Source organism: Trichosurus vulpecula, chromosome 9 (assembly GCF_011100635.1).
Source record: "Trichosurus vulpecula isolate mTriVul1 chromosome 9, mTriVul1.pri, whole genome shotgun sequence".
Lineage (NCBI taxonomy): Eukaryota > Metazoa > Chordata > Mammalia > Diprotodontia > Phalangeridae > Trichosurus > Trichosurus vulpecula.
Window position 1 is genome coordinate 81981351 of NC_050581.1, and position 21030 is coordinate 82002380.

General features: G+C 43.6%; 1 pseudogene; it reads left to right on the forward strand.

The window, feature by feature from the left end:
- The first annotated feature begins 1161 nt into the window (after window positions 1-1161).
- LOC118832171 overlaps window positions 1162-21030 on the forward strand; it is a 122099-nt pseudogene continuing 102230 nt past the window's right edge.

The following is a 21030-nucleotide window of genomic DNA, read 5'->3' on the forward strand; positions in this document are numbered from 1 at the left end:
GTTGAGGGATTTGATAAAACTTAGGTAGGTGTTGAGTAGCAAAGTCAAAGTTGAAACCCAAGTCCTCTGATTCCAAATAAAGCACTATTTCCACTACACCATGGTACGAAGGCAAAAATCTTGCTTAAGAAACATTTAAGGTGTGGGGCAGCTAGGTGGCACAGTGAGTAGAGCACCAGCCCTGGAGTCAGGAGGACCTGAGTTCAAATCCTGCCTCAGACACTTGACACACTTACTAGCTGTGTGACCTTGGGCAAGTCACTTAACCCCAATTGACCTGCCTTCCCCCCTCGCAAAAAAAAGAAAGAAAGAAACATTTAAAGTGGTTGTGATGTGTACTGTCAGCTGAGGACCTAGACAATTAAATTAGGGGTTGCACCAATGCTCCTGTAATTCAGGCAGCCCCACTGCTGGACAGCAACCAGTGCTGATTTAGAATGAAATTGAAATACTTAGCCAATCTCTGCTATCTGGGTGGCCTTTCAGCCCAAGAGGGTGAAAAGTACTTCTCCATCTTTTTGGCTACAGGATGTATACTCTAACACATCTAGGAGAGCTGTTCGGTGTGAAGGGAAGGGAAAGGAAATGTGTTGACTGGCAAACCAAGTGCTAAGCCTCTAGACATGAATTTCCAGCTCTCTGTTCCTCCTTGGGATGTTAAATCCATTTGCCTTCCTGATAAAGAAGAAAGTAACCCATGGTCAATGTTAATATCATAGGACTTGGAATTGAAAAGCACCTTAGAGATGGGCTGATACAAACCTTGGATTTACAAAAAAGGAAGCTTAAGGGGCAGCAAACAAGTCACTTGTCTTACATTGCATGGTTAGTTTAAAAAAAAGAGTTCCTCTAATGCCAAATCTTAGGCTCTTTCCATTCTACCAAACCAGGACAGATCCAATACCTCCTAGAGCCTTTTGCACTTGTTGCTCAGAGCTGACTTACTCTTTTCCCTATTGTGGAATTTTAGAATTAGATCACATAGATTCACATAACGTCATATTAGAACTGGACAGAAACTTAGAGCATAGAATTTCAGAGGTGACTATTTCCTTCCTTCCTCTCATTTCACAAATAAGAAAACAGAGGTGGGGGGGGGATTAAAGAAAAAAAACTGCTCATGGAACCGATCCAGGGAAATCCCCCAGCACACCCAGTACCATGGCATCTGGAGTGGAAGTCTTGCGATTCCAGCTCACAGGGCATGCGGCTGCCACCCTTCGAAATATGAACCAGCTCTGGGCAGAAGAGTGCTTCTGCGATGTCACCATTGTGGCCAACAGCCTCAAGTTCTGGGGCCACAAGGTAATCTTGGCAGCCTGCTCCCCATTTCTTTGTGACCAGTTTCTCCTCAATCCCAGTTCAGAGCTGCAGGTCTCACTAACGCATAGCGCCAGGATCGTGGCAGACCTGCTCCTCTCCTGCTATACTGGTGCTCTGGAGTTTACCGTTGGAGACATCATCAACTACCTGACTGCTGCCTCCTATCTCCAGATGGAGCATGTGGTAGAAAAATGTAGAAACACCTTGAGCCAATTCATTGAACCCAAGATTGGCCTGAAAGAGGATGGAGTTAGTGGAGGGACTGGGCTCAGCTCTACCAAGTCACTCCTTCCACCTGCTTGAACCCCAAAGCCAGATCCTAAACCTCACCACCACCTCCTCTAGCTCCTCTTCTCCAACCAGTGAAGCTAGAATTTCCCCTAGATGAGGACCTCGAGCTAAAGGCAGAAGAAGAGGAAGAGGATGAAGAAGAGAATGTGTCAGATATCTGCATTGTCAAGGTGGAGTCAGCATTGGAAGTGGCACAGAGGCTTAAGCCCCCTGGAGGCATGGGGGGCCCTTGGTCTTGGGGGGGAGCCTTACCCTTGGGGGGGTCTTGGCCTTGGGAGGAGTAGTGGACTCCTCATCAATGAAGTTGGAGAAACCATTGATGCTTCTGATGATAGCGCAGCCCCCCGGGAGGTGGTGAAGGCCTGCTATAGCCTTACAGAAGACACAGAAGGGGAAGGTCTGTTGCTGTTTCCTGGAGGTCAAATAGGGGAGGTCATTACCCTTGGGCTGGGAGATGAAGCCCTAGCAGCAGCCACTATGTCCCAGAGCAGTGGAGTTAGTGAGAATTACGGGGGCATGAGGAGTCCTATACCAGGGGGTTCCCCAGTGGGAAACCCACTGAAAAACATCAAGTGTACCAAGTGCCCAGAAGTGTTTCAGGGTGTTGAAAACTTGTGTTCCACATGAGAGCCCAGCACTTCATCGTTATGTCCCCTCGATGTGGGAAGCAGTTCAACCGTAGTAGCAGCCTCAACCGGTACATGAATGTCCACCAAGGCGTCAAGTCACACTCCTGTGGTATTTGTGGCAAATGCTTCACACAAAAGTCCACCCTACACAACCACCTCAACCCTCACTCTGGGGCTCGACCCTACTGTTATTCTTACTGTGATGTGCGATTTGCCCATAAACCTGCCATTCGACGCCACCTCAAGGAGCAGCATGGCAAGACATCCTTGATACCGGTGTGTCAGAGCTCAATGCCTTCCTCCACTAGCTGGAGGAGGGATAATTAGGGGAGGGTGTGATGTGAGGTGAGGAGATTGCTGGTAGAAGGAGATGATGAAGGATCCTCTCTCCCCAAGGGGAGGAAGTTTGAAGGGGGAAAGGGCTTTTTTGTTTCCAGGATAATTAACATACATCTTGGGGTTAAAGGAAGAGGTATTACAAAAGAACAACTGCTCAAGATCTTCCTCAGGGAATGAGAAGGGGTTAGACCTTGCTTAGGGGATTAACAAACCTCTCCTTGGGATGATGAGGAAAGAAAAGGTTACTGTATTCTAGGATAAAAGGGCCCAGGAAGAGGGAAGGCCCTTTTCTGGAATAGGTAGATTATCGGGGTGAGGATGGTGTGCAGGGTGTAAGTAGTAAAAAGGGGAATATAGGAGAAGATGGTTTTATCATAAGTTAAGAAGGCTATAGAGAAGACAACTCAGTTGGGACAGGGTGGGTGGGAATTGGGAGGGATTCTTACCAAAGCTATACCTGTCCTTGGGTGGGAACAGAACAAGGGAAACCTCTTAAATTCTTGGGAGAGCAACTATTATGAGGAAAAGGTTATCAAGTCCCAGGGAGAAAAGGTAGAGAATGTCTTTTTTGCATGCTAGTGAGGAGGGGAGGGGGACTGAGATGGGCTTTTGTCTCAGGAGACAAAAAGTGACAAAAATGAAAGAAAGGGAGAAGAATGGAAGTAGACTAGAAAACAAATAGTGGTAAAAGAAGGAGGAAAGTCAGAAGTAGTAAGGGTTGGGGAGGGGATATGGGGAAAAGAGGAAAGTACCTACAAGAAAGGGCTCTTGGGAAGGGAAGGGGAGCAACAGGCGAGGCAAAGGGTGTGGTAGAGACATAACAGTATTTTGGGGTGGGGGAGGCAGGGCAATTGGGGTTAAGTGACTTGCCCAAGGTCATGCAGCTAGCACATATGTCAAGTGTCTGAGGCAGGATTTGAACTCAGGTCTTCCTGACTCCAGGGCCGGTGCTCTACTCACTGTGCCACCTAGCTGCCCCCCATAACAGTATTTTTTAAGGAAACAGGCTTATTTTTCAGGAGTGTTCTGGAATCTGAGGTCTCAATTTCTGCTTTTATTTTCCACGAAATAAAAAAAGTTTTTTTCTTTGAAAAAAAAGAAAAGAAAACAGAGGCCCAGGTGGGGAACTGATCTGAAACCATGCATCCATTTAGTGGCAGAGGCTTGGATTAGAACACAAGTCTCCTGGTCCCAGTCTAATATTCTTTTCCTTAGAGATAATGTAGTTCCTTTTGCTTTACAGAGAAGGAATGTAGGGGACAAAGAGGAGGAGTGACTTGCTTGAGGTCACACAGTGATAGTTCCTAGTTAAGCTCATTATGAAACTCTACAATCCCTAAAGGTACATCATGAATTTGTCTCAGGTTTACATGTTGCCAATAGATGATTAGCAAATGTTTTTTGCTGTTACTTTTTTCCTCTTACTGTTAATCCCTTGGAGTTCAAATCCTGACTCAGATGTTTATTGGCTATGTGACACTGGGCAAATGATTTAATCTCTCTGTGCCTCACCTTCCTTGTCTGTAAAATGAGGGTTAAGATAATATTCGTCCCTGCCTCATGGGGTTGTGAGAATCAAACGAGATCATAGATGTAAAGCACTATATAAAGATGAAATAGTGTTGTTACTGGCGGCACATACCAAGGCTTCCTAGCTTATTCATTTTTGTATAAAGACCCTGGAATTTGGGGACCATATCCAAAAACCTGAGGTCACAGAAGAAGAAAACAGATTTGGGTTCCTTGGAGATATACAAATATGACTTCATTCTAACGCCAGAGATAAGAAAAACTACTTTCAGATGTCTCATAGGGCTGCCACAGAATGTCAGAGCTACAAAGCTACTCAGGATATTGAACACAGAGTATCAGAACTGGGAGGGACTTTAGAACAAAAAAAAGATATAAAAAATGAGATAGAACAGACCTTATAACTCAGAAAATAAATTGTCGGGGGCGGAGCCAAGATGGCAGCTGGAAAGCAGGGACTTGCGTGACCTCCCTCCCAAGTCCCTCCAAAAACCTATAAAAAATGGCTCTGAACCAATTCTAGAACTGCAGAACCCACAAAACAGCAGAGGGAAGCAGGGCTCCAGCCCAGGACAGCCTGGATGGTCTCTGGGTGAGGTCTATCCCACACGGAGCTGGGAGCTGGGAACGGAGTGGAGCAGAGCCCAGCCTGAGCGGTTCGGACCAACCAGACCAGGAGCTGGGCGGAGCGGGCCCTAGTGCCCTGAATCAGTGAGCTGCGGCAGTTGCCAGAATTCTCAACCCACAAACACCAAAGATAGTGGAGAAGGTTAGTGGGAAAAGCTGCGGGAGTGGAAGGAGTTCACGATTCGGCTTCCAGCCCCAGGGGCAGCGGAGGTGGGGGAGCTACAACTGTTGTTGCTTCCGGCCCCAGACCCACCTGGTGGGAGGAATTAAGTGGCGGATCAGAGCAGGAGTGCACAGCCTGCTGAAGATCTAAGCCCAGTCCGGGTTGGGGGTTCTTGGGGAAGGAGCAGTGCTGGTGTGGCAGAGCTGGCACAACCCCCACAAACGTGGAACATAGAACTCTATAGTCTACAAGCAGTCATACCCTGCTGAAAAACTCAAGGGTCAAGTTAGTTGGTTGGGAATATGGCCAGGCAGCAAAAACGCACCCAGATTCAGTCTCAGACTTTGCATTCTTTCTTTGGTGACAAAGAAGACCAAAACATACAGACAGAAGTTAACAAAGTCAAAGAGCCTACAACAGAAACCTCCAAGAAAAACATGAACTGGTCCCAGGCCATGGAAGAGCTCAAAAAGGATTTGGAAAAGCAAGTTAGAGAAGTAGAGGAAAAATTGGGAAGAGAAATGAGAAGGATGCGAGAAAACCATGAAAAACAAGTCAATGACTTGCTAAAGGACACCCAAAAAAATACTGAAAAATACACTGAAGAAAACAACACCTTAAAAAACAGACTAACTCAAATGGCAAAAGAGCTCCAAAAAGCCAATGAGGAGAAGAATGCCTTGAAAGGCAGAGTTACAGAAATGGAAAAGGAGGTCCAAAAGACCACTGAAGAAAATACTACTTTAAAAATTAGATTGGAGCAAGTGGAAGCTAGTGACTTTATGAGAAATCAAGATATTATAAAACAGAACCAAAGGAATGAAAAAATGGAAGACAATGTGAAATATCTCCTTGGAAAAACCACTGACCTGGAAAATAGATCCAGGAGAGAGAATTTAAAAATTATTGGACTACCTGAAAGCCATGATCAAAAAAAGAGCCTAGATATCATCTTTCAAGAAATTATCAACGAGAACTGCCCTGATATTCTAGAGCCACAAGGCAAAATAGAAATTGAAAGAATCCATAGATTGCCTCCTCAAATAGATCCCAAAAAGAAATCTCCTAGGAATATTGTCACCAAATTCCAGAGCTCCCAGATCAAGGAGAAAATACTGCAAGCAGCCAGAAAGAAACAATTTGAGTATTGTGGAAACACAATCAGAATAACCTAAGATCTGGCACCTTCTACATTAAGAGATCGAAGGGCTTGGAATACGATATTCCGGAGGTCAATGGAGCTAGGATTAAAACCAAGAATCACCTACCCAGCAAAACTGAGTATCATGCTCCAAGGCAAAATATGGATTTTTAATAAAATAGAGGACTTTCAAGCTTTCTCAGTGAAAAGACCAGAACTGAATGGAAAATTTGACTTTCAAACACAAGAATCAAGAGAAGTATGAAAACGTAATCAAGAAAAAGAAAAGAAAAAGAAATTGCAAGGGACTTACTAAAGTTGAACTGTTTTGTTTACATTCCTACATGGAAAGATAACATGTGTGATTCATGAGACCTCAGTATTAGGGTAACTGAAGGGAATATGCATATATGTATATATGTTTATGTACATATATAAGTGAATGTGTATGTATGCATATATCTATGTGTGTGTGTATAGATATATAGATATATATATAGATAGATATAGATATATATATACAGAGAGAGAGAGAGAGAGAGGACACAGGGCAAGTTGAAGATGAAGGGAAGATATCTAAAAGAAATTAAGGGATGAGAGAGGAACGTATTGAAAGAGGGAGATAGGGAGAGATAGAATGGGGTGGCAATAAAGGTGGCAAGGGGAAGCAGTTCTGGGGGAGGAGGGGAGAGGGCAGGTGAGGGGGGAATGAGTGAATGATGCTCTCATCAGATTTGGCCTGAGGAGGGAATACCATACATACCCAATTGGGTATCTTACCCCACAGGAAAGAAGAGGGAAGAAGAAAAAAAAGGGGGGGGATGATGGAGGGGAGGGCAGATGGGGGTGGAGGTAATCAAAAACAAACACTTTCAAAAGGGGAGAGGGTCAAGGGAGAACATTCAATAAAGGGGGAGGGGTTGGGAAGGAGCAAAATATAGTTAGTCTTTCACAACATGAGTATTGTGGAAGGGTTATACATAATGATACACATGTGGCCTATGTTGAATTGCTTGACTTCTTGGGGAGTGTGGGTGGGAAGGGAAGAGGGGGATAATTTGGAACTCAAAGTTTTTAAAAACAGATGTACAAAAACAAAAAAAAAAGTTTTTTGCATGCAACTAGAAAATAAGATACACAGGCCATGGGGAGTAGAAATTTAGCTTGCCCTACAAAAAAGGAAGGGAAAAGGGGATGGGAGGGGAGTGGGGTGACAGAAGGGAGGGCTGACTGGGGAACAGGGCAACCAGAATATACACCATCTTGGAGTGGGGGGGAGGGTAGAAATGGGGAGAAAATTTGTAATTCAAACTCTTGTGAAAACCAGTGCTAAAAACTAAATATGTTAAATAAATTAAATTAAAAAAAAAAAAGAAAATTGTCAGTGTTGGAAAGGTCTTTAAGGATTCTCTTTTACAAAAGGGGAAACTGAGGCTCAGAGAAGGGAACTGGCCAAGGTAGTGAGTAGCAGAGTCAGGACTAGAATCCCAGTTTCCTGAGTCTCTCAACTCTAATGATTCTCCACAGAGAACACTTCAGTCTTAGAATGGTGCTACTGGCAGAGAAGAGCCTTGAACCCTTTCTACTACTAGACCTTTCATCATCCCTCTCCAAATCAGTGTTGGAACCCTCAGTCCCTTGGGGTGGGGAGAGGGTGGAATAGGGGATTAGGAAAGAATGGGTTTGGGTTGCCTCATGGAAGACTGGTTTTGATTGCTTCATGGCAGCCTCTAAAGGTAGGAACTCTCACTGGCACATCTGGGTGTTACACAGCGCTCTTTGTGACGGAGTCAGTGGCATCGAACCTGGCAATTGGGAGGGTGCCTGAGTATGCATTCAGCACTTTTTGCCTTTCCAGAAGGCCCAAAGTGACTGTAGTGCTGACAAAGAACTGCCAGGAGCTGTTTCCCTTCTAGGCTACAGTCAGCAGCATCTACTGATTCAATCACAAGCCTAGTATTGGCATTAGAAGGGCCCTTAGAGGTCAACTAGTCCGACTTCCCACTCAGCATGGGAACCTCGCCCACAACATTCCTGGAATACAAGGTGATAATAACTCACATTTCTATTGTGCTTTGATTTATAATTTGCAAAACACTTTGCTCACAATGACCCTGTTAGGTAAGTGAGTACAAGCATTATTATTCCCATTTTGCAGGTGAGGAAACTGAGCCTAAAAGAAATGAAGTGACTTCCCTTTTTATCCCCTCTCCTCTTTCCCTTGTACTCTTTGCATTTCATTGATCCAGCCTCCACTTGAAGACTTCCAGAGAAGAATTTGCTCTCTCACAAAGTAGCCAGAGAGAGGAGAGGGGAGGAGAAAGAGCATTAGGAGAGAAGGGAGGGAATAAAAGTGAAAGAGATAGGAATGGGAAGGAGAGAAGCAGGATAATAGGAGAAAGGGAAGGAAAGGAGAAGGGAAAGGGGAAGAAAAGAAAGGGAGGAGGAGGTAAGGAGAGAAATAGAGGAAAAGAGGGATGGGAAGAAAGAAGGGGAAACAGGGAAGGAGAAAGGGGGCAGATCAGAAGAGGAGGGGAGTGGGAACATGGAGGAGAAAAGGGAAGAAAGGAGGGAGAGATACAGGTGGTGCAGAAACACATGGAAGTTGTACATATGCCTTTACCCAAGGAGCTGGAGAGATGGAAGTGAAAGGTAGTTGTGGGGTCTCTCAACCACATGACCCCAGGAAAGTTCCTAGGTGTGAGTTCCCTGGCCCAAGAAGAAGCATAACAGCAGTCATGGAAAATAGAACCATATGGTTGAAGAGTGGAAGTTCCCAAACCCCAACCTTGTGGAGAATCATTGGGAGGTCTTGAAACACCAGCTTTCCGGAAGAGTGTCAAGAGTTGGAGGAGCAGGAAGGAACTGGGCCATGATACCATGATACAGAGGAGGAAGGATAAAACTTGGCCTTCCATTGCTACTGTGAGTTGTTGAAAAAGGTCTAATGGGAAAAGATGTTGCCTCTCTAGAAACCTCAATTATTTTCCTTCTGAGGGCATTCCAGACCTTTAGGGTAACATCATAAGACTGTAGACATCTCATCACAACAGTGAGGGTTGCCTTTCTAGAAGCACCAAGATTGTTTTCTTTTGGGAGGAGTTCAAGACCTACTCTAGGCCAGTACCATAAGCCCAAAGACTTATGTATGTCCTTGGAGTAAAAGTGAAACTCACCAAAACGTAGGGTAGCTCAAATTTGTCTCACTTTCTCCAAGATTCCAAACACAGGGTGTTGCTATGAGGCTATAAGGCTGTATAGCTTCCCAGGAAGCAAGTGAGACTCAACAGAAGAAAGGATAATTGCATATCTAGCTACTCTAGGCTACTCTCGGTCCTATGTGTTTGCTACGTTGTCTTCAGGGTGACATAAAGGCTGCCCTGCGTTCCATACGCATTGTTATTTTGAGTGCCTGTATGAAAACTGGGGAGCCTTTACCTATATCTATGAAAACCTGGATAAAACCTATATTCAGAGGTTCCCAGAAGGGACAAAATGAGCCAGAGTTATGATTCAGGGGAGAAAGGGAAAAGGCCCTCAAGATTAAAAGTAATCCATGTAAACCCAGATTTGGTGACTCTAGAGTATGAGTCACATAGGGTTTGGCCAAATCTGCTGATTCCAGACTGAGTTGTCTTTTCTCCGTGGGTGTCATGTTTTGAGAATTGAAGTACCTCAGAGCTACTCTCACACACAAGTCTACTGAACCTAATTTGGAATCAATTAATAGCATTTAGAGATCGGTGGGTGAGGCATAGAAGAAGTTTAGATCCCCTTATGGAAGCTACACAGAGAAACCACTTGGCTCTTGGAAGCATCTTCTAAAACAAACAGATTATCTAATCTAGCCCCTTCATTTTATGGATGAGAAAACTGAGGTCCAGGAAGTGAAATGACTTTTCCAAGGTCACAGTAAGCTACAGAGCTGAGATTCAAACTCAAATCTTCAGTGTATAAGAACATTAGACTGCTGAAAAGAGCACTAGACTCTTCTCACTATGCTATGAGTCCTCATCCATGGCAATTATCCTTACTAATTTGATCGTCTCAGACCAGTTCTGCATTCCCTCTCATTGACCATAGAAACAAGTGGACTAATCTGTTTTCTCAGGATTACAGACAAAACACAGGCCAAGACTTGAGTTCCAAAGTTCAGATACACGCTGACACCACCAGACAATAGGAGACAGATTTTCAACATTTCTGTTAAGAATTTTGGGGGGATCCACAGTCCTGTGGGCAACACCTGCAAAAGTGGCAAGGTTTCATCCATTGTTAATCTACCTTGCACTAAGCAAAAGGCCAGTGTCCATTCACCAACTCAGTCTACACCTGCCCTCTGACTTCACAGAAGCAAGGGTTGTCAGCTGATCAGAATTCTTCCCATCTGCATAGCTACACCTGCTTTTCTTCCTCTAGTCTACTCTCGGACCTTTGCAATTTTTCACCCCAACACGTCTCTATCACAGCCTCTATTAGGCATTCTTAAGTGGCAGTGAAAATGTGGATAGAATGTTGAACGTTGAGCCATTAGACCTGGGTTCAAATTTTGCCTCTGACACTAGCTGTGTGACAATGGGCAAGTCACAACTTCTAAGAACTTCAGCCTCCTCATCCTTAAAATGGTGGTTATCTATGCACTGCTCACTGCACAAAGTGGTTGCAAGGAAAGTACTTTGGAAACCTTAGAAAATCCTATACAAATGTGAAGTATTATCCTTGTATGGAGGGCACTCTGCCCCACCATATATTCCTTCTCTCTCTGCTTCCCACATGCTCCTCACCACTCCTGTTCTCTCTCCCTACTCCTGCTGCACTTCCTTCTCTGCTCTCCATAAACGCCTTTCCTCCTTGCTACCTAATATATCCCTGATCTCTGTACTCCATACAATTCTGCCTCTGTGCCTTCATTTGCCACTTCCCTCTCTATACCCCTCTGTTCTGTATGTACCCCCTTCTATCTCTTTCATTTATCCCCCTCCTTTCCTTTTTTCCCATACAGTCCTGCTATCTCTGCCACCCCATTGCTCCCTCCCCCATCTGTGCCCATATACCCCTTTCCTCCCTGCCCCCATAGTCTTTCTCAGTCCCCCCCCCAAAGAGTTTTCCCATTTTCTGGCCTCCCAGATGGTCCCCCTCCTCTATCCCTCATGCACATCTTCTGTCTCTGACCCTTCCCATCCACCCTATCCTCTGTCTCCCCACCATGGTCCTAGTCTCTTTGTCCCCACTCTGTTTTCTAGTCAGTCTCACTCCCCCTGCCATCAATCACAGACACTTTGCTGTGCTGGCATGAGCTGTCAGTGACCAGAGGCCAACAAGAGGGCCAAGTGATGCTCCTGAGGGAGGTGGCTGAAGAGGTGGAGGTGGAGGCACAGGCATGGGCATGGAGTGGGAGACAGACCGTCCTTTCTTCCCTCCCTCCCTCCTTCCCTGTCGTGTCCTGTCCTCTCCCCAGGACAAAAAGCTCTGAACCATCTTTAAACCAAATTGCCTCACAAATGACAAATAACATGAAAATAGGCTTCATAACCCGGAATAATGAAAGAAATCATTCCCTCCTTCTCTCAGGCAATGGTTTGTATTAAAGGAGCCCTTCAGCGAGAATAGCAGGCAAGCACAGAACAATTTTCCTGTCCTCACTCATAGCAGCAGACATGTGGCTCTACCAGCAAGAAGGCTGTCACTTATTGCTAGGCTCACCATTTGCTGGGAGATCACACAGGTTAGCTTGACACTAGCTGATAAATTTTAAATTACCTCTTTACTCTCAGTGACCCAGGGCAGAAGGGTGGGCAGAGGGGAAGGGCAATTTTATCTTAATGGAAATTATATTAGTGATATAAATCTTCCGTTTCTCCCCTCCCCACCACCTCCGCCCGCAAGTGAGGGTCATCTTCAGCACCTCTCCTCTGGCTGCTCTGAGAATTCAACAGGAGAGCAAATGCTGCCCCAAGTATGGTAACTACTTTGAAAAGTTCCCATTTTGTTGATAGATACAATGAGACTAGGAAGAAGGGAATGAGAGGCAGCTGTAGAAAGAGAAAGAACACTGGATTTGGAGTCAGAAGGCTTAAGTTTACATCCCCACCTCTGCTGCTAACTTGGTGACTTCAAGCAAGTCACTTTTCCTCCAAAATGAAGGATCATAGATATAGAGCTGGAAGGAGTCTCAGAGGCTATCTAGTCCAAACCTCTCATTTTATAGATAAGGAAACTAAGTCGGGGTAGGGGGTAGGGGTGGGGAGTAAAGTGGTTCACTTAAAATTACACAGGTAGGAAGCATCAAAAGCAGGTTTCAAACCTAGGTCCAGGTTGGACTAGACAATCTCTAAAGTCCCTTGATCTATATCTATACCCTATATTCTATATTGTAATGGACAGGGTTCTTCCTCCAGCTAAGTTGATAAAGTCATAGGATGTAGTCACAGATGACAAGGTGTTGATGTAGTAACAAGATATCGTTTGTGATTACATCTTGTGTCTACATCAACTGAGCTTGAGAGGGGGATGATGGAGAATCAAATGCCCCCCACCTTACGCTGTGATCGTGGAGTCAAAAGACTTGGACTTGAATCCTCCCTTCACCACTTACTATCTCTGTGACCTTGGGCAAGTCACTTCTCTCCTCTTGGTAACTCATTTTCTTCATCTGTTAAAAGAAGGGTTAGACTAAGTGACTTTGGATATCCCCTCTAGCTCTGGATTCTATGACTCTCCTTTATCTAGGGCTCTGACCCTTGGTCCACACTCCATTCTTTAAGCTGGCATCAGGCTGGAAAAGTCACGTTATCCTAGGAAGCTGTAAGGAAGAAGTTGTAAAGGAATCAGGGAGAAAAATGCATCCAGTCTTTGGGCAAACTGTAAGCCTCCCTTAATGCAACCACATCCAACTTAATTCAACAAGTATTTCTTAAGCACCTTCTGTGTACAAAGCCCTGTATTGGGCTCTAGGGTTACAAAAATGGTAAAGGATCTGGTCCCTCCCCTCCAAGAGTCCACAGTGCCTTGAACATAACAGCCCTTTAATGAACACTTATTGGATTGGGTAAGTGTAAGATGAACTAGAATGTATCCTGTATCTCTCTTTCCAAGGCTACAGGAGTGGGGAGGAGGAGGAGGGAACAGCCAAGTTTGAGTGAAGACCAGAAGAGGCAGAGACCAAGCAACAGTTCTCAGTCAAGGAGAACTTCAACATGAGGAGGAACTATGTCTAGTCTCCCTTGCCTATATCCCCACTTTTCCACTAGAGATGGAGAAAAGGGTCAGAGTCCTGATAAACAGCATGTCAGGATGCAATCCAAGAGAAGTGAGGGTTGGAGGTTGCTGCCTGCGACAACAGAATTACGAGCTTTAAAAGCATAACAATGATAGCCAAGGATAATATCCCACCCTCCCTCCTACCTCTCGCCCCATCTGAACACTGGCCCCCTTGGAGACTCTTTAGGGACTATGTTTTGTTGCATGAACTCCCTTTACTCATCCACAGGATGTGTGTGTGTGTGTGTGTGTGTGTGTGTGTGTGTATGTGTGTGTGTGTGTGTGTGTGTGTGTAATGTATCAGAAGGCAGTTGATGGGGCTAAAGAACTTAACCATGTCCTCCCTATAACTCTTGGGTTCAGGAAAGATCAACAATCTGATTAAACACTACTGAAATCTAGGAGAAGTTAGGGCATGTGATTCCAAACCACAAATGGTTGTGTAAACGTATTCCCAATTGTAGTACTTTTTAATTCTATGCCTAAGTGAAAAAAGAAAAAGAAAAACATCTCATTGTATACAGTCAAGCATGTCTACGTCTGTTTTGGGTGTCATTATGGCATGGTCAGGTGACTAGGACTCAGTGAAATGGAGCAGTTTCAAGGAGGAGGGTGTGTTTCCTGGTGGTAGGGGCCTAAGGTCCATCTGGATTGAGTAAATACACAAGAACCATATCTCTTAAAACAAAGACCCCACTGTGGCCACCTAGAATGAGGAAAAACTGTGGGGGAGAAGTCACCCAATTTCTAAATATCCCCGGGAGCTCAGCATATCCCCAAAGTTCCCTGTGGTATTGAATAAAGAATATAATTTCCAGCTTGTCAGATTTCTCAAAGTCTGATTCTCTCTTGGTATGGAATCAGGTTAGTGGCCAGCAGTACTCCTTCATTGTTAAAAGATGTAGAAATCTTAACTAGAAATCATGGTTTCCTTGACATCACACCAAATGTTGTTTAAAGCTGTTACAAAGTCCCAAAGAGGAGTCCTTTTGAAGACTAACAGTCACCATTTTGTTTCAAGAATGATATAGATCCTCATCACACTTCGTGTGTGTGTGTGTGTGTGTGTGTGTGTGTGTGTGTGTGTGTGTGTAGACCCTTTGGCCCCAACCAAATTTGGCCAAAAGGTTAACATTCAAAGCAAACAACACTTCTAGCACACAGTAGGCATTTGGTAAGTGGCTATTAAATTGAATGAGGTGGGCAGGTAGGCAGGGAAGAAATGGCAAATCAACTTGTTGAAACAGACCTCACTTCACTTCATCAAAGAGTTCTAGAGAGAGCCAAAAAAAGAGAGAGCCTTAGAACAGAGAAGAAAATATTAGCCCTAAAAGAAACACTAGGGATCATCTAATCAGCCTCCTCATTTCACAGGTGAGGAAACTAAGGCTCAGAGATATTACCATATAGCAAATTAATTGACAGATCCCCAAACTAGAACCCAAGTCTCCTGATTCCCAGCCCAGCTCCCTTTATACCACACACTGGTCAAAAACACCCTTCCTCACCTTCAATTGCTTGTTTTTTTTTTCTTTTGTCTGCATGTAGCAAAGCTCTGGGGATGAAAAAAGCAGACATCCAAGTGAAAACCATTAATTTTCTCAGAGGCTTTTATCTCAGCAACAGCAAAGATAATTGCTAAAAATAGGTGAGCTCACACCATGGCACAATTAAAACATCGTCATTTTGGTACCATTCCTTTTCCTGCATAGTGGGCTCTGCTGGGAGTAAGATTAGCTTGATGCCTGTGACACATTTTCTCACCAACTGATGTGTAATAAATATTATTGCCCAGGGATTCTGGGGTTAGTGGGGGGCAGAAAGAAACTATCAGAGTTACCAAGAATTTTCACCACCACCTAATGTGGCCAAATGACCCTGGGAAGAGAAAAGGGGTCCAGCTTCTGAAGCCTGACTCCAGTGTGATAGGCCCACCTGTATTTATTTCCTTTCCTATTTAAATGGACCGTTATTGGCCAGCATCCCCAACTTGAGGGTATAGCAGCCCCTTCTAGAACATAGGAGGAGCTAGAGGGGATCTAAGAACATAGAATGTTCAAAAGGACATGTTAGAGGGGACCTTAAAGTCTAGTCCCACCCTTTGTTTTATACATGGAGAAACTGAGAGTACATAGTTTACCCAAAATCAAACAGTAAACATCAGAGCTAGAACTCATAACAAGTTCTCCTAGCTCTAATGCCAATAAAAAAAACTTTCTATTGCACCAAACTTTATAAATGTGGGATTAACATGCTCCATGATTTGCCTCTAGGAAGGTCCTGATTCTCATTTAGAGAGGCAGTGTGATACATTTTTAAAAGTGTGCTGGATTCAGAGGCTGGGGAAATCTGGTTTTATAACTTGCCCCCATTAATTTCCTTTGGTAACTATGGGCATTAAGCCTTCTGAGTTTTAGTTTCCTCTTTGTAAAATAAGGAATATGTCAAGTATCTAAAGTGTTTACCTCACAGAGTTGTCCTGAGGACTAAATGAGATAATATATGTAAAGCATTTTTTAAATGGAAATTTTCTCTTCCCTCTCCACGGGCTTCCTCTGTGACTCCAACTCCCATAGGTTTAATTATCAGATGACTCCCAGATCTGAAGCTCTGCTAGCCCCAGACCCTCTCCTAAACTCCATTCCCACATTACCAACTCGCTATTGGACATTTTGAACTTGATGTTCCACATTCATCTCAAACCCAAATCTAAATTCTGATTCCAAGTCCCAAATCCAGAAAAGAACTTGTCATCAAAATCCACCCACTTCTTAACTACCCTATTTCTGTCAAAACCACCATCCACCAGCTACCTTGTATATAGTGGGTATTTAATAAATGCTTGCTGATTCAGTACAAATCCCTGTCCCACTGTTTGACTCACTGTATTCCCCAGGTTCCAATTAATGTCTCACTTCCCCCTTTCCAGCCTTCTTCTTGTCCCATCCCCCAACATATCTTCAAAACAGTCCAATAAGGGAGGGAGGCAGTTAGGTGAGTTAGTTCTGGTGATGTTGTGTTGGTCCAGAAGAATATGAGTCGATTTTCCTTAATAGTGAGAAGAAATGGGTTTATGAGCATTTCAACATATCAAAAGAGTACCCCCCAGAATTAGAACCTCATTACCACTGTGATGACACTATTCAGCATTTTCGAAGAGGCATTCAAATAAGTGTAAACCAAAGACCTAAAAGAATGCTATGGGCATTAAAAGAAATCGAAAGGTACTTTCCATCTATGATTATGTATCATTCATTCATGCATGCATTTAAGAAACATTTGAATTGTAGTTTGTGTAGCAAAGCAATGGAGTGTAATAAGCAGAGCTGTGGATATTTGGCTAGGAGCCTTGGGTCTGCATCTGGCTGCTGCAACTTATTAGTTGTACAACCTTAGGCAAGACCCTGAACCACCCTGAACCTCAGTTTTCTCATCTTTAAAACAGGAATAAGAGAACTTGTAAGTATACCTCACAGGGCTGTGGTAAGGAAAGTGCTCTGTAATCTTTTTGGCTTGGACCCACAGTTTCATTTGGTGAAGCAGGTTCCTGGATGAGGAATCTCCTTCAAACACATTGTACAACTCGATAGTCTTAGAGGATCGTCTAGACGCTGGGAGGTTCAGGGACTTGGGCAGGGACACAAGGCCAGCATGTGGCAGAAATAAGACTTGAACCCAGATCATCCTGACTCCAAGACCAGTTCTCTATCCACCGAACCACACAGCCTCTTTTGTAAATTTTGAAAAACTATGAATATCTGTTAAATTGTGATTGTCATTTGTGTCTTTATCTACACATACACTGGACTGTAAGTTCCTTGTAGACTGGAATTGTGTCTTGTTTATCTTTACATCTTCCAGAGCCCTGCACAGGGACTTGCACTGAGCAGACATTTAAATGATGCAGATTCTGTCCAACTGTATTCTGGAACCCTGAGATTTCATGGGAGCTCAGGAGAGGTGCAGAGGGATTTCATAACTGAATTTAAGCTTTAGGTCTTATAAAGAAATGAAGAATTTTCTTAGAGAGTGGATGCAAGGTAGTATTGTTGAATCCAATTCTTTCCTCTTCCTCTAGTTCCACATCTCATTTGCCTCTTTACCCTAAAAACCTACATTTGTGCCCAAGGGCAATCAAGGACCTAGTTAGAGTGAAAGGGCCCTGGACTTGGGAATCAGAAGATTCGAGTTTGAAGCTCTTGGGCAAAACACTTTACTCTCTGAGCTCCAGTTTACTGTTTGGTAAAATCAAGATACCAATACTCACAATAGCTGCCTCATGTGATCGTTGTAAGGACAGCATTTAACAATCCTTAAAGCATGACCAAATGCATCATTATTATGGTTATTATTACTAATATCATTATTATTGGACTACCTACTCATCAAGACTTGTGACAAAATTACCTTTTAACCTGTAAAATGACAAATCAAGGGTACCTGCTGTTACTGCAGATTCTGCTTGATGTTATCCCCATTTGACAGATGATAAAACTGAGGGGCCTTAATAGGGCCTGGAACATAGTAGGCATCCAGTAAATGTATATTGTTTGTTTAATTCATTGCCAGGGATCACATAGCATAGATTTAGACCTGGGGGCTATCTTAAAGATCATTTAGCACAATCCCTTCATTTTACATATGAGGAAACCCAGGACAAGATAACTTTGCCAAAGTTACACAGATATTAAGTGGCAGAAAGGAGATCTGACTCCAGGTTTTCTACCTATAAAGTCTCTTTCCACTTACTGGGACCACCAAAACAACTCTGAAGCCAAAACCCGAGGTCCTTATACCACCCCTACAGTCCAAGCAACCCAACAAAGCAAACCCTATGCTGACAGAACTGAGTTGTCCTCATCTCTTGCCTCTTCTGCAGATGCCAGGCCCCGGATACCAGATCAATTGTTTTCTAAGAAGGAAAACCTGTCCTGGCAGCAGTTTTTGTCTGAGGTTTATGGCTCTGCTCCTTTCCCATGATTCCCTAGGGTTATTGACATCTCAGAAGTGGCTCCCTGGGCCTCTGCCTCATGATACAGCCATTTTTTTTGAGTGCAAAATCATTTTTCTCCATTAGCATGAAGGTCATGTGTATCTCTGGGTATCATACTACTGTCAGGCCATGATTCATTTTCTCTCCAACTCTTCCAGGTGGGCTTTTCCACTGGCAAGAAAAAGAATACAAATATTTGTCCTACATACAGAATGGCTATTTAATGATCTGTGAAAACAAATGAACAATTGAAGAAAATCAGAGTTTAAATAGGACCCAAGTTGTGTTTGCAGGTGAGGTTTTATAATGTTTCATGGGGAACAAGAATATAGGACTTCTTTCACAGAAATCTTAAAACATAAGGTCTTGGTTATAGCCTAAGCGGGGAATCCCATAATTTTATGTGTACATCAGCAATTTCATGTTTTAATTGTGTATTTGTGGTAGAGCAGAATGGCCACTGACCCTTAAGTTGTTGTTGTTGTTGAGTCATTTTTTTCAGTTGTGTCCAACTCTTTGTGACCTCATTTGGAATTTTCTTGGCAAAGACGAGTTGTTTGCCATTTCCTTCTCCACCTCATTTTACAGATAAGGAAACTGAGGTGAACAGAGTTAGGTGACTTGCCCAGGGTCACAGAGCTAGTAAGTGTCTAAAGCCAGATTTAAACTCAGGAAGAAGAGTCTTCTTGACTCCAGACCTGGCACACTACCCACCAGGCCACCTCACTGTCCAAGTGGGAGAATATAAATTCAAATCCCTCCTCTGATATCTACTACCTGTGTGACCTTGGGCAAGCCATTTAATTTCCCTGGACCTCAGTTTCCTCATTTGTAAAATGAAAGGGTTAGACTAGATGGTCTCTGAGGTCCTCTCCAACTCTAGACTTATGATCAGATGTTTCCCAATAAGATACAAGATCCACAAGGACCAGGAATATTTTGCTTTTGTATCCCCAACACCTAGCACAATGATCGGCACATAGGAGGCACTTAATAAATGCTTGTGAAATGAATGAAATGGTTGGGGGGGGGATCCATCTTGACTTACCTCCCCTCCATGTAGCTGCCATAGACTTCTTTGTGGTGGGCAATCTACAGTACTAAATCAACAGTCAACTGAACATTTAAAGTCAGGCTTGCCTTCTGATTATTCAATATCCATGGATGATCAATGTTTCTGTTAACATCACTGCTAGCTTTAAAACTCTGTGCATGGTGACTACGATAACATGAACAAAAATAAACAAAAGTTAACCAAACTCGGGTTAAATGCAAAGACTAGTTTTGGTCCCTGAAGACAGATGATCAAACATATTTCTCTCCTCTCAGTAGAGTTTGTGGCGTATGAGTGTGGAATGTTGCACATATTTTCAGACAAGGTCATTGTATCACTCAGCTTTCTTTAACTTTGTTTTTGTTATAAGGAAGGGGGTAGGGGAAGGAGACAGGGCATATATCAGAAAATGACTGTGATATTAAAAAAAATCCATAAAACAAAAGAACTCTGCATCTACGTACTCTCCATAAGGTTTGCTAAGAAAATTGCTCCAGCAATGGATTTTGGGCTACAATTGACTCTCCTTTTCAATAAGTATCTCTGAGGCTCTTTTAAAGCAAGTGGCCAATAGGATGGCAAGCTAAACAGATGAGTTTGCTCAAAAAAGCAGGGGGAAGCATTTAATAAATTCTTACAACTCCCCTGTCTATAAGGGACTTTTCTAGTCTATTACAAACATACAAATCTATCAAAATGACTGTTAATAAAATTCTTAGCTATATCCCTAAAGAGCGGAAAACACCAAAGTCCCTGAAAAGAAGAAGGAATCAAATTGCAAATCAATATTGGTCCTAAGGACACATTCTGATGTGAGGTCACCAAGCTTCCTAAAGAGTTAGTAAGAGAGGACAGGGCCAAGGGGCCACCTGCTATTCTGATAACCAGAGAAAGGGAGCAAAGTGGCTTCCTCTAACATGACCCCCCAAGAAGTAAGAGATGAGCTGCTGCAGGGGCTTCTTTGCCCACCAGAGAGAGACAGAGCTACTTCCTCTAACACAGCTTTCAGAGAAAGAGAGTGAGCCAAAGGGAAGAGTGGAAGTTCTACGTTTCCTTCTCCAGTGAGGCCACTTAGATATTCCCTATTACCTAGAACCTCCATAGATTTCTCCTGATGTTGGCAGGCAAATTTATACTTTCAGCATCACAATCTGTCTGCCAGATCTGAGAGTCTGTGGGAGTAGAAGTGGAAAGAGTACTGTCCATTTTTGTAGGACAAGTCACTTTTGAATCAAACAGGTCTAGTCCCTTTCAACCACAGAGCTGTTACCTCCTTCTTGCTACTTGACACCCTATTGCCCATTTTTCTGAGAATTCTTCTATCAAGAGGAGATATGCATTATGCATCCCATTCCAAAAAGCTAGAAAGTAGCGAGCTGCCAGTCAATAAGGTAATATTGCCCCCAAATAGAGTGGAGGAACTAAGGCTTTGCCTTTTGGCTTGGGCAACAACATCTGAAAGGTAGTATGCTTCCTTCCATAGCCATTCTCCACTGGCTCCCCCGACTATGGCTCCTCACATACTCATCACAGCCACCCTCTCGTTACTTTGCTGGGCCCCAAATTGATACACCTGACAGTCCCATCAACATTACTCCTCCCTGATATCTCCCAGGGGCTGAGAGGTAAGGGGTCATCAGCTATACTTGGAGGTGGGCGGTGGGGGGCACAGGATTGATT